The sequence below is a fragment of the Lithobates pipiens genome, unplaced genomic scaffold (assembly GCF_037356315.1).
Source record: "Lithobates pipiens isolate NorthernLeopardFrog02 unplaced genomic scaffold, aLitPip1_a1.2 Scaffold_191, whole genome shotgun sequence".
NCBI classification, from domain to species: Eukaryota; Metazoa; Chordata; class Amphibia; order Anura; family Ranidae; genus Lithobates; species Lithobates pipiens.
Genome location: NW_027507766.1, coordinates 30,318 through 42,887, shown reverse-complemented (window position 1 = coordinate 42,887; position 12,570 = coordinate 30,318). Strand labels below are relative to the sequence as shown.

Below are 12,570 nucleotides of genomic sequence, written 5' to 3'. Positions count from 1 at the left end.
AGCCTATCTGTATACACTAGCCTGTCTTTTGTACACATTAGCCTCTCTTTTGTACACATTAGCCTCTCTGTATAAACTAGCCGGTCTACTGTATACACTAGTCCATCTGTATACACTAGCAAGTCTGCATACTCCTGCCTCTCTGTGTAACCCAGCCTCTCTCTCTCTGTATATCCTAGCCTCCATCTCTGCATACCCAGGACGGTCTTCTGTATAATCTAGCCTAGCTATATACACTAGCCGGTGTTTTGTACACTTTAGCCTCTCTGTATAAACTCTTCTGCATACACGAGTCTCTCTGTATACCCTTGGATGTCTTTTGTATACACTAGCTGCTCTTTATACATTAGCTCTCTGTATACCCAAGCCTCTCTGTATACACTAGTCCGTCTGTATACACTAGCAAGTCTACATACACGCAGCCTCTCTCTCTGCATACCCAAGATGTTCTTCTCTATAATCTAGCCTATTTGTATACACTAGCCTGTCTTTTGCAGACATTAGTCTCCCTATATAAACTAGCCGGTCTTCTGTATACACTAGTCCGTCTGTATACACTAGCAAGTATGCATACTCTAGCCTCTCTCTCTGTATACCCTAGCCTCCACCTCTGCATACCCAGGACGTTCTTCTGTATAATCTAGCCTATCTGTATACACTAGTGTATACAGACAGACTAGTGTATACAGAGGACCGGCTAATGTGTACAAAAGACAGGCTAATGTATACAGATAGGCTAGATTATACAGAAGAACGTAATGGGTATGCAGAGCGCTCAGCTTCAAAGGATGGCCAACGTGAGTAATATGAGGGACACTCCTCACCCCCGCCCCCACCTACCAGATCTGACTTTCATCCCCTTGCCCTCTCTGCCCCGGTCATCTGGTGGCAGTTTTATGCACTCCCTGGCCCCCACCCATTCATAATCCTTACCGACCTTTCCTTCCACTGCTCACAGGAACACACTGGATGACTTGTCTAATTAAACAACTTGTACAAGACACCGCTATCCTCCTGTCTGACACCGGTCCCCCTTGGAGGCTTTACCCCTCACTGTTTGGGTGGTCCCTGCCTCTCCCTGGATGCTCCACATATACCACAACGACATTGTCAGAGGGGCACCACTTGACAGGACACGGGGCTGTCATGCCGGTGGCATCTCCCATTGGAGGAAGGGATGATGGCCCCAACCCCTTGGCAGCAGGTTCTTTCATGTACAGACCAGGGCGGCTCATCTTCCCTTCTGGAGTCTTGACCTTAGATGGGGGAGTTGCACTTTGGGGGGTCTGAGTGATACCTAGTGCGCTGTATTGGAAGGGCTTGACATTCCCGCATATGTGTCCCCTCCCCCTGGTTGCTCCCCTCGTCCCCCCTTCTGGCTCCCACCTACTCTTTGCCGACATTGCCTTGTGCAGCTTTCGGGGACCCTGGATGACTTATTTATTGAGCCTATTGGTACGAGACACTGCTTCCCTCCAGGGTGACTCTGGACCCCCCTGGAGGATTTACCCCTTACTGTTTGGGCAGTCCCAGCCTCCCTCTGGATGCTCTACACAGCCCCCGATGGCGATGCAGGAGAGACACTAATTGGCGGGCCCCAGGACTGCTGCTCGGGTGAAGTATCCCGTTGGATGGAGGGATGGTGGCCCCAGCCCCTTGCCTGCCGGATTTTCCATGCACCGACCAGGGCTGCTCCTCTTTCATCTTGATGTGGTGACCATGGAGGGGAGGAGTTGAAATTTATGGGGTCTGGGTGTTTGCTGGTGGGAGTGCGCTAAAGGACTTGACATTTCCGCATGTTTGTCCCCTCTCTCCTGTTTCCCCCCTCCCTTCCCCCCTTCCCACCCTTCCCTTCCCTCCTTTCCCTCCCCTTTCCCCCACTGCCGGGACTGGGGGGACTAGGATTCGGGGGCTCCCTCTCCGACCTGTCTACCCACCAACCCAAGTAGGACAGCGCTTTAAACCCAGTGTACATCTGGTAAGCACTATAGCATAATTGTGCTGTTTTAGTATACCCTTCCTGTACTGTTGAGTGTGGACAACCCTTAATTTCCCTCTCCCCCTGGGGTTGAGGTGCCCGGCCTCTTTTTCCCTTTACCTTTCCTTCCATTTGCCCTTCCTTTCTCCCCCTTAGTTCCCGCCATGCATTACCTACCCAAAACCTACCTTGGTTCAACTTTCTTTGCTTTTCTCTGACGTCCCCCTCCCCCTCCCCGAGGAGCGATGGCAGACTCAGTCAAGGTCACCTCTCTAAACGTTAAGGGACTGAACTCCCCTGAAAAACGGTGGATCCTCCTGTGAGAACTCAAGACTTCCTGTACTGATGTGGCCTTTATACAAGAAACACATTTTAAAAATACTAACCTCCCCATTTTATGGTCGAGATCCTTCCCTAAGGTCTACCACTCTACTAACCCCTCCTCTAAGACCAAGGGAGTCTCCATTCTGATCTCTAGCAGGCTCCCCTGGGTTCTCCAGGATTCTCTGGTGGACCCTGGGGGCCGATATCTTTTTCTTAGGGGCCACATTGGAGAGCGCCTTTTTACATTTGTCACTGTGTACGCTCCCAATGATCACCAAGACATGTTCCTCAGAACTACCCTGCACAGATTATGTGACTTTCGGGAGGGCCAGTTGATATTAGGTGGGGACTTTAATGTCCCCTTTCGCCATCGGTTGACACTTCTGCCTCTTGCTCCTCGCTCCTCATTTCCTCTAGAAAGCGGATTACTAAGTGTTTAATGAATGACCAATTAGTTGATGTCTGGCGTCTGCAACACTCTGGGGAAAGGGACTACTCTTTTTGCTCTTCCCCTCACAAATCATACTTGAGGATAGACTTCTTCTTGATTCCACATGACCAACTGCACTTGGTGAGCTCTTCCTCCATCGGCCATATTACTTGGTCCGACCACGCTCCTGTAGCCCTTACCTACACCCTCTCTAGGAACCCCTCACCTAGGTCTCTATTCTGGCACCTTAATGAGAGCCTCCTCCAGATACCGGAAGTTTTAGCAGATGTAACCAGGGAATTGGACCTTTATTTCCAAGAAAACTAAACGCAGGACTGTGACCCTGGGATAATTTGGAAGGCTCACAAGTCAGTACTCCGCAGGGTACTTATCAGGCACGGGGTGCCCATCAAACGAACACGGAAGGAACAGCTTGCTAATCTGTTTCGTGAACTTGCCTCTGTGGAAGCGAAACATAAACATGCCCCCTCACGGACCTTAGAGATTGAATTGGGGACACTCCGTACCCATATTGCTGACCTACTCCATTATAAAGCGAAAGCGGCACTCCAGTTTTGTCGTAAACTGACGTAGGAGTCAGGGGACAAATGCGGAAAAATCTTAGCCAGGTCGGTAAAGGAGTTGAAATCTGGCTCTTACATACCACAGTTGATAGATGAGAATGGCCAGAGGGCCTCTACCCCAAACCAAATAGCCGAAGTCTTTGAAAAATGTTACTCTGATCTCTACAACCTGCCCGATTCAAGGTTTGGACAGGACAATATGTAACCGGTTCTGGTCTACCAACCCTCTCATCGGAATCACGGGAGTACTTGGAGGACCCGATCACACTGGAAGAAGTCCAGACAGCCGTGGGACCTCCGAAGGTGGGTAAGGCTCCGGGCCCTGACGGATATACCGCACAATACTTTAAGACCTTCCTCCCTATTCTCGGCCCGCGCTTGGTGAATTTATTTAATACTCTGAGCTCAAATGGGGATTTTCCTGAGGATACCCTTAGAGCCCAAATCTCGTTGATACCTAAGGAGGGCAAAGACCCGGGCCTATGTGGGAGCTACAGACCCATTTCCCTCCTAAATTCGGTCCTAAAACTATTCTCTAAAATCCTCGCCACGTGATTGGCACATCACTTGCAGTCCCTTATACATATTGACCAGTTAGGTTTTATTCCCACCAGGGAAGATAGGGACAACACCATTAAGGTGCTTACCCTGATCCATAAAGCAAAGTCATCTGGGACCCCTTGTCTTTTCATGAGTACTGATGCCGAGAAGGCTTTTGATCGGGTCAAATGGACATTAATGTTCTCGGTCCTTCGCCATATAGGTCTGAGTGAACGGATGCTGGCATGGATAAGTAAGATATACTCACGCCCTTCAGCTCAAGTCAAAGCGAATGGGGTTCTCTCATCTCCCCTTGACATCGGGAATGGGACGAGACAGGGTTGCCCCCTGTCGCCCCTATTATTCGCACTGTCATTGGAACCCTTTCTCTCCACAATTCGACAAAACTCAGACATAACGGGACTCCAAATGGGTACTATTGAGTGCAAGATATCTGCCTACGCGGATGACATGCTGTTCTCGCTGACAAATCCCAGAGTTTCCTTGCCAAATCTCTTTCGGGAATTCCAGATATACGGGATACTTCTTGAAATCAAAGGCCATGGGGGGTTACAGTCCCCCCGCAAACGTTAATAGACTTGCAGTCCAATTTTCGATTTAAATGGACCCATACAGCCCTTAAGTACTTAGGTACTTACATTCCACCGGACATCGCGCGTACGTTTATGTTGAACTTCCCCCCACCCCTTGTCACTAAGATCCGCAGTTTGCTTCACGGGTGGCATTCTGGCCTCCATTCCTGGTTCAGGAGATGCAATCTCATTAAAATGAACATACTCCCTAAATTTACTTATCTTTTCCAAGCTCTCCCGATCCAGATTCCAGTCCCGTTTTTTAAGCAAGCTCAATCCTTGCTCACTCAATTTAACTGGGCCCACAAAAATCCCAGACTTAAGCGGTCACAGCTGACATTGTCTAAACAACAGGGAGGGTTGGTTCTCCCTGACTTGCGACGCTACTACCTGGCCTCCCATCTGGGGCGTGTATTGGACTGGAATCGAAACAATCTTTCTAAGCTCACTCCCGAATTCCGCTAAGAAGCGCCATGTGGGGTGGGGGCGTGGCCTGGACAGCAATGGAGTAGGACGCTTGTGACCTGAGCTCCGCTCCTACCGCGATCTCCTGTAGTGATCCTGGGTGCCCACTGACTATTTTACCTACGATCTTACCGGTGTAATATCCGATTATTTTTCGTGCATACATTGGGACGATGTCTCAGACAAAGAAGCAGTCTGCAGCGGCGGCATCTCTTGAAAAGTTCCGGCGGGACCATGAGGGCCAACATGGCGGACAGTCCACTCCGGCTGCAGAACCTGCTACCTCAGACACGGCGAAGGTGCTTGAGGCGATTTCTACCTGCCAGACCACACTGACAACTAAGCTTGAGGAGGTTAAGGTGGATGTCTCACTTATCCGACAGGACATGGCTAAACTGCGTGACAGAGTGAAGGAAACTGAAACCCGGATCAGTCAGGCCGAAGATGTCCTGTTCCCTCTGCAGCATGCCCAGGAGGATGTGCAAAGGCAGCTCCAGCAGCTGGCCCAGAAACAGGACGACCTTGAGAATAGGGCCCGCAGATCAAACCTCCGCTTTATCGGCCTGCCGGAGGGCTCCGAGGGGGCTGACCCGGCGACATTTTTGGAATCTCTCCTGATTAAGGCCTACGGTAGGGAGGCGTTTTCTACCTCATTCATTATTAAAAGGGCCCACAGAATGCCTGCCTGCCCGCCGCCGGAGGGGGCACCTCCTCGCACGTGCATTGCTAAGCTGCTAAATTACCGGGATAGGGATGTCATCCTTCGCCTTACTCGTGAAAAAGGCAACATCCCGTTTCAGAACGGACATATCTCAGTGTTTCCCGACTGCTCCGCAGAAGTTCAAAAACGTCGTTCCCGATTCGTGGAAGTCAAGAGGCGCCTCAGGGCACATCACCTCAAGTACGCCATGTTGTACCCAGCCAGACTCCGCGTAGTGGGGGAAGATAGGGCCTACTTTTTTGAAGATCCTGAGATGGCGGTTTCCTGGTTGGACCAGAGAGACGCGTCTCGAAATCGGCCACCTCGAGACTAAAATCGTTGGAAGATTTGTGAGTACTCTATCTGTTCCCCCCTTTCTATTTGCCCGTGTGCAAGCAGATCGCTGTTGGACTGCCTATGCGTGGTTCATTATCCTCAGTCCCTGAATTGATGCTTCTGTTCCCCCTCTCTAAGATGGATGGCCGTTGCTCTTGTTGACTGAACATGTACTGCTGCCTATAGCCACGCTCTGCGGGCATCCCCCTGGTTCGTTACACAATACCCCTCCCCCTCCCTCTTAGTTTGGGGGACCCGCTTGGCGGGCTCTATTGGGCCCTTTCCCTGGGGGGGTAGGGGGGACGCGGGTCATCTGGACTTGCTGCATGGGACTGCAGAACTTTGACTTTCTCCTGATACATGCCCTTTACTGGACTGTTATGTCCCACTGCTGAACTGGGCACCGCACCAATGGGACACATGGTCCGGCTCCGGCCTACAAGCCGGGTTATGACGGGAGAAGACTTGGTCTTGTCACTGGGTCCATATCTGGCAAAGTCCACCCCCGTGGCTTATTGTTATTGACATTGCCTAGTGTTCTATGGTTTGTTTTGGGAAGGGAGCTCCAGCCAAGTTGGGGTGGCTGAGAGCAGGGAAGGTGCGGATGGGTTGTAGTTATTATGTTATAGTATGTCATGTTTTATGCTTAGTTTATGGCACAAGCTTTATTTGGTTATGGAACAGACAAATGTCTCTTTTTCATGTATACTCTGATGAATATGGGAATGGATACTGCTTCGACGGGTGGTTTGGATACTATTTTCCTCCTTGTGATATTGGCTGAGACCACGCCATGGGTACCCTGAAGTTGCTGACGTGGAATGTCAGGGGGATTCGGGATAAAATTAAGAGGGCGGCAGTGTTTGGGTGTCTCAAAACGTATAGAGCGGATATCACAGTCCTGGTGGAGACGCATGTAACTGGGAGATTGCAAATAGCTTTGCGTCGCCCGTGGATTGGATGGGCTTACCACGCCACTCATACGTCCTATTCTCGCGGGGTGTCTGTATTGATATCTAAAACTGCACAGTTTTCCTTGGTTTCTTTGCAGACAGACCCGCAGGGCAGATATATATTTATACACTGCTTATTGCACGGAGAACAGTACATTATTCTCGCCTATTATGTACCCCCGCCTTACGATCATAGACTAAGTACAGAGGGATTATCTTTTATGGCTCAACACCCTAATGTCCCAGCAATTTGGCTGGGTGATTTTAATATGGTTTTGAATCCGGGGGTGGATAGAATGGGCTCTACTCGAGGGGATCATTTACCGGGAGATACTGGCCTAGGTCGCACGTTTCAGGAATTCTCTCTTACAGATCTGTGGCGATTTAAATATCAGGCTAAACGTGTTTACTCCTGTTTCTCTGCAACTCACTCCACCATGTCACGTATAGATTATATTGCTGTGTCCGCCCAGTTGTTACCCAGGCTAGTAGACACGGGCTATTATGCTAGATCATTGTCAGACCACGCTCCTTGCTGGGCAACTTTTTCCTTGACCCGACCTACTGGACGGAAACCATGGCGGCTTCACCCCTTCTGTTTAACCGCCTTGAGTGACAGCGAAGACTTAGGGGATGAATGGGGGTTTTTCTTTACTACTAATCAGGGGACGGCTCCGGTTGACTGTACCTGGGAGGCTTTTAAACTGCACGTACGCTCCCCTTTAACACACCGGATTAACCAGTTGAAGCGTACCTCCAAGACTTTGCTATCTAATGCCCAACGGGAGCTGGACTCAGTGACCACTGACTTCACTACTGACCCCACACCTGCTAAGGCCCAGGTATTACGACACCACACAAGGCTAGTAGATCACCTCCACATTGAACAGGCTAAGCAAAAGTTGTTTTTTGTTAAGCAACGGGTGTTTGAACAAGGAGAGAGGGCGGGAAAGTTGCTGGCCTACTTGGCGCATCGGGACTCCAAGCCCCCGGTGGTGGTTTCGTTGACTGACAATGGGGGTGAGGAGGTGACTGATCCGCCAACAGTGGCCACCATGTTTCGTGCTTACTATGCTGCCCTTTATGAGTCGCAGGTACATAGGCCGAGGACTGAGACGGGGGCGTACCTCCGAGATATCTCTCTTCCCCACCTGTCTGAGGCTCAGGTTGAGTCTCTTGAGGCCCCGATATCAGCAGATGAGATTAGGCTAGCGGTGGCATCCCTTGCAACGGCTAAGGCCCCTGGACTGGATGGTATTCCCCTGGATTTCTATGCCCACTACTCTGAGACACTAGTGCCAGAATTGTTGAATTTATATACACACATATTTGACTCCGGGTCCCTACCTGATACTCTACGGCAGGCAGTTATTATAGTGATACCCAAGCCAGGAAAGGATCCCCACTCCCCGGATTCCTATCGCCCCATCTCGCTGCTCCAAGCAGATATTAAAATTTTGGCTAAAGTTCTTGCCACCCGTCTGAGTGGAGTCATCCTATCACTTGTTCACCCGGATCAAACTGGATTTATGCCCAGGAAAAACACGGCCATTAATATCCGCCGGTTATATATGAATATCCAGGCTGAGCATGACAGAGTAGGCTCGAGGGTGGTGGTGTCACTGGATGCCGCTAAGGCATTTGATTCCATTGAGTGGAATTATCTTTGGGAATGCTTGGGTAAATTTGGGTTTGGCCCCAATTTTGTTAAATGGATTACTCTCCTATACTATCGCCCAATGGCTAGAGTAGCGGTTAACGGATGGGTGTCGGACCCCTTTCAGCTGGGCCGTGGCACATGTCAGGGTTGTCTCCTATGTTATATGCTTTGGCGGCAGAACCGTTGGCTGCTGCACTTCGGGCACACCCGGCTGTAGTAGGCCTCTGACGCGGTTCTCTGGTGGAATCGGTAAGTATTTATGCGGATGATACTTTACTGTATTTAGAGGACTCGGGTCGGTCGTTGGAGTCTGCCCTGGGGGTCATAGAGGAGTTTGGTGGTCATTCCGGTCTGCGTATTAATTGGACCAAGTCGCAGGTTCTACCCATTGACTTGTTCTCCCCGGACCGGGATGCAGCTTCTCTCCCACTCTCCAGGGTATCCTCCATTCAGTATTTGGGAGTACAGGTTACGAGGGAACCTGGGGAGTATATTCATCTTAATCTTGAACCACTGCTTCTGTATGTGTGGGAGAAGACTAAGGCATGGTCCCGTCTCCCCATTGGGGTTATGGGACGGATCAATATTACTAAAATGATCCTCCTGCCGAAACTCCTTTATGTACTTTGGCATTCCCCTGTCATGGTCCCCGTGGCGTTCTTTAAAACATTAGACGGTGTCTTAAACACCTTTATCTGGGGCCCATCTAGACATAAATTGGCATGGAACACACTTAAAAACCCGACCTCTATGGGGACTGGCTCTCCCTGATTTCCACACATACTACATAGCAGCCCAGATTTCCAATTTTTATCACCTCCATAGAGCGGATAGTCACAGATATCAGGCCTTGGTGGGCGGGGGGGCTGAATCCCTTGTTGATACTCCCCTTCAGATGATTTTTCGGGGTGGTGGGGTTAGGGATGCCCGGTCCCGGATCCTGCCACACCACCGGAGTATTCGGAAACTAGCCCTTAGATTACTGGGAGCTGACTATTACCACTCACATACACTGCTATGGCGCAACCCCCTGCTTCGTGAGTTGTCTGGCTTACCAGATGTAGACTTGTGGGCTTCTAGAGGGATACTTTTTCTGTATCAGGTGGTGACTCCTATGGGCGTAAGGGATTTTCCCTCCCTACAAGTGGAATTTAACATACCCCCTCATATGCACTTTCGCTACTTGCAATTGCGACACGCGCAATTTGCTCAGGACTTTCCGAATGTACAGTCGCTGGCTTTGACAGATGTAATTATGGGAGACGAACCGGCTAAATTGATCTCGACTCTATACGGCCTACTCCGGGCCCGCTTGGTGGCGCAAACCACTGAACGGGCCAGGTTGAGATGGGAAGAGGACATAGGTCCCTTTGATGGGGGGGAATGGGAGGATGCCCTTGAGAACGTTCAACAGGCTTCGCTTAGCCTACCTGACCGACTAACGCAGTACTATGTGATACACAGGTCCTATCCCACCCCTATCCGGATAGCTAAGTATCATCCTGACTATAACCCGAAGTGTCCCCGTTGCTCTTGTACGACTGGTACTTTCTACCATCTTCTCTGGCAATGCCCATTGGTCCAGGAGTATTGGGGGCAGATTGTCAGGTTTCTACATGACCACATGGGTTCACCCCTTCAACTTGACCTACTTAGTATATTTCCTGATACCTCTGTTGATCAATACTTGGCTACATTTTTGCACTCTACGCTGTTTACCGCACGAAAGCTTGTGGCTAAATACTGGATGCGTCCAACCATGCCTACTATGCGGGAATGGGTAATGGGCATTAATAGTAAGCTACCCTTGATTAAACTGGTGTATAGAAATCGTGGGTGTCCAGCCAAATACCACAAAATATGGGATAGGTGGGTGGAAAATCTGCATACGTGTGTGGAGTGAGCTATATTGGAGTCTATACTATCATTGTCAGGAATTTTCCTTAATGTAAGATGTATTACTGTCCGTCACCTATGAAGAGGCTAATGTTTGTACCTACTGTAATATCTTGTTATAACTGAGTTGTTCAATAAACTTGTGCTGTTAAAAAAAAAAAAAAAAGAAGCGCCATGTGGTGCTATAAGTATTTACCCACAGAATTTATGTCACATCCCACTATAGGGGCTCAGTTTAAAGTCAGTCACCTGATCGCTACCCAAAACACACTCACGTCTTTGGCTTCCCCCCTATTCCCTATACGTGGCCATCCAACCTTTGAACTGGGGACCCACTTAGAAATTCCAACCTAGACAATGCGTCTAAATTCGTCATTAAAGGAAAATGGCCTTCTTTCTCAACCCTAACAGATCCGACAGGGCTTTTACAACTGCCTTTTTGGAGAGCGGCGCAACAACATCATTTTCTCCATTCCATCCCCAATCCTCAAACGTTCGCCCGCCCTCAGACGGAGTTTGAGACTCTATGCAGGAGCGAAGGCCCTTTGGCCCACATTCTCTCTCGAACAGATTACCCACACTTAACCTGTCTGTCCAACTGGGAAAAGGACCTTAATTGCTAATTTTCCCCAGCACAGAGACAACGCATTATCACTTTGGCTCTCAAAATGTCGCTGTGCACGAAGATACAGGAGACGAATTTTAAACTTCTCACCAGGTGGTATTTGACACCATCAAAGCTGCAGAAATGTTTCCCCTCTTCTTCGAACATATGCTGGAGGTGTGGCGAAGAAGAGGGCACGTTGCTGCACATTTTTTGGTCCTGCCCCAGCTTGGTGGACTTCTGGACAGAGATCCGATGCAAAACACAAAAATTCACAGACTTCTCCATCCAGGAAGAGGCTGCATTCTTTCTCTTGCACCATTCACAGATTCCCATTAAGAAGTACAAAAAAATCAATTTTACGGCATGTGATAAATGCGGCGAAATCCTGCATCCCTCTCTATTGGAAAAAATGTTCCACCCCTTTCATTACTCACTGGCTTAGGAAAATAGAGGACATAAAAAAAAATGGAGGTCTTGATCCTCACATCACAAGGTAAACAAGAATTTTTTAAACAAACCTGGGACATCTGGAATACCTTTATATTCTCGCTGGAAGGATGTCGCCTGCTATCGCCTTAGTGCTCTGAGCTTTCCTTGACTTGCCCCTTGGACAGTGGCTGCCATCGTGTCTCGCCCCCTCTTCTCCTTTTCTGATCTTTCAACCCTTCTCTTTTCTGCCTTCCTCCCCTATCTCTCACCCCCTCCTCTCTTTTGGAAAGAGTGGAAAATTGGGAATGACGGCCCCACACCCCCCTCTGGATGGATTATGCCGGAGGGACCTGGGGTTTGTGTGACCCTGGATCTTGGTACAGTACTTTATCCATGCCTCGAATCATTGTGATTGATGGAAGGCAGACTCACAGTTGCGAATATACCTGTATCAAGTACTCGGGGGACCGTCTTCCCCTATTTGGAGAAAAAATTATATTTAAAAAAAAAAGAAGCCTATGACACCTGGTATTCCCACGCGGTCTCCCTTCCAGACATTTACCAGGCCCGACCCTGCTTAGCCTCCAAGATCAGACGAGATGGAACAGATTCAGGGTGATGTGGCCGTAGCCAATATCTTCAGGCACTCTCAACTCTCTTGACAAACACCAAGATGGTCACCTTGGAAACAAGCGGAAAAAAAAAGGTCAACGGCAACAACATAAAAAGAAGCCTACGGCATCTGGAAATCCCAGGCGGTCTCCCATCCAGGTACTAAACTGGTCCCAACCCTGCTTAGCCTCTGAGATCAGATGAGATTGGGCTCTTTCAGGGTGGTGTGGCCGTAGGAGATTTCTTCAGGCACTCTCAACCTTGACTAACGCCAATATGATCACCTTGGGAAACAAACAAAAAAAAGTCAACGCCAACAACATGAGAAGAAGTCTACAGCACCTAGTATTCCCAGGTGGTCTCCCATCCAGGTATTAACAAGGCCCGACCCTGTTTAGTCTCTGAGATCAGACGAGATCTGGTGCTTTCAGGGTTATGTGGCCATAGGCGAGCTCTTCAGGCA

At 49.4% G+C, this 12,570-nt stretch overlaps 2 pseudogenes; both read right to left on the bottom strand.

Moving 5' to 3' along the window:
• Positions 1-12,225: 12,225 nt before the first annotated feature.
• On the bottom strand, positions 12,226-12,345 carry LOC144000251 (5S ribosomal RNA; annotated as a pseudogene).
• A 92-nt stretch (positions 12,346-12,437) lies between these two features.
• On the bottom strand, positions 12,438-12,556 carry LOC144000241 (5S ribosomal RNA; annotated as a pseudogene).
• Positions 12,557-12,570: the final 14 nt, after the last annotated feature.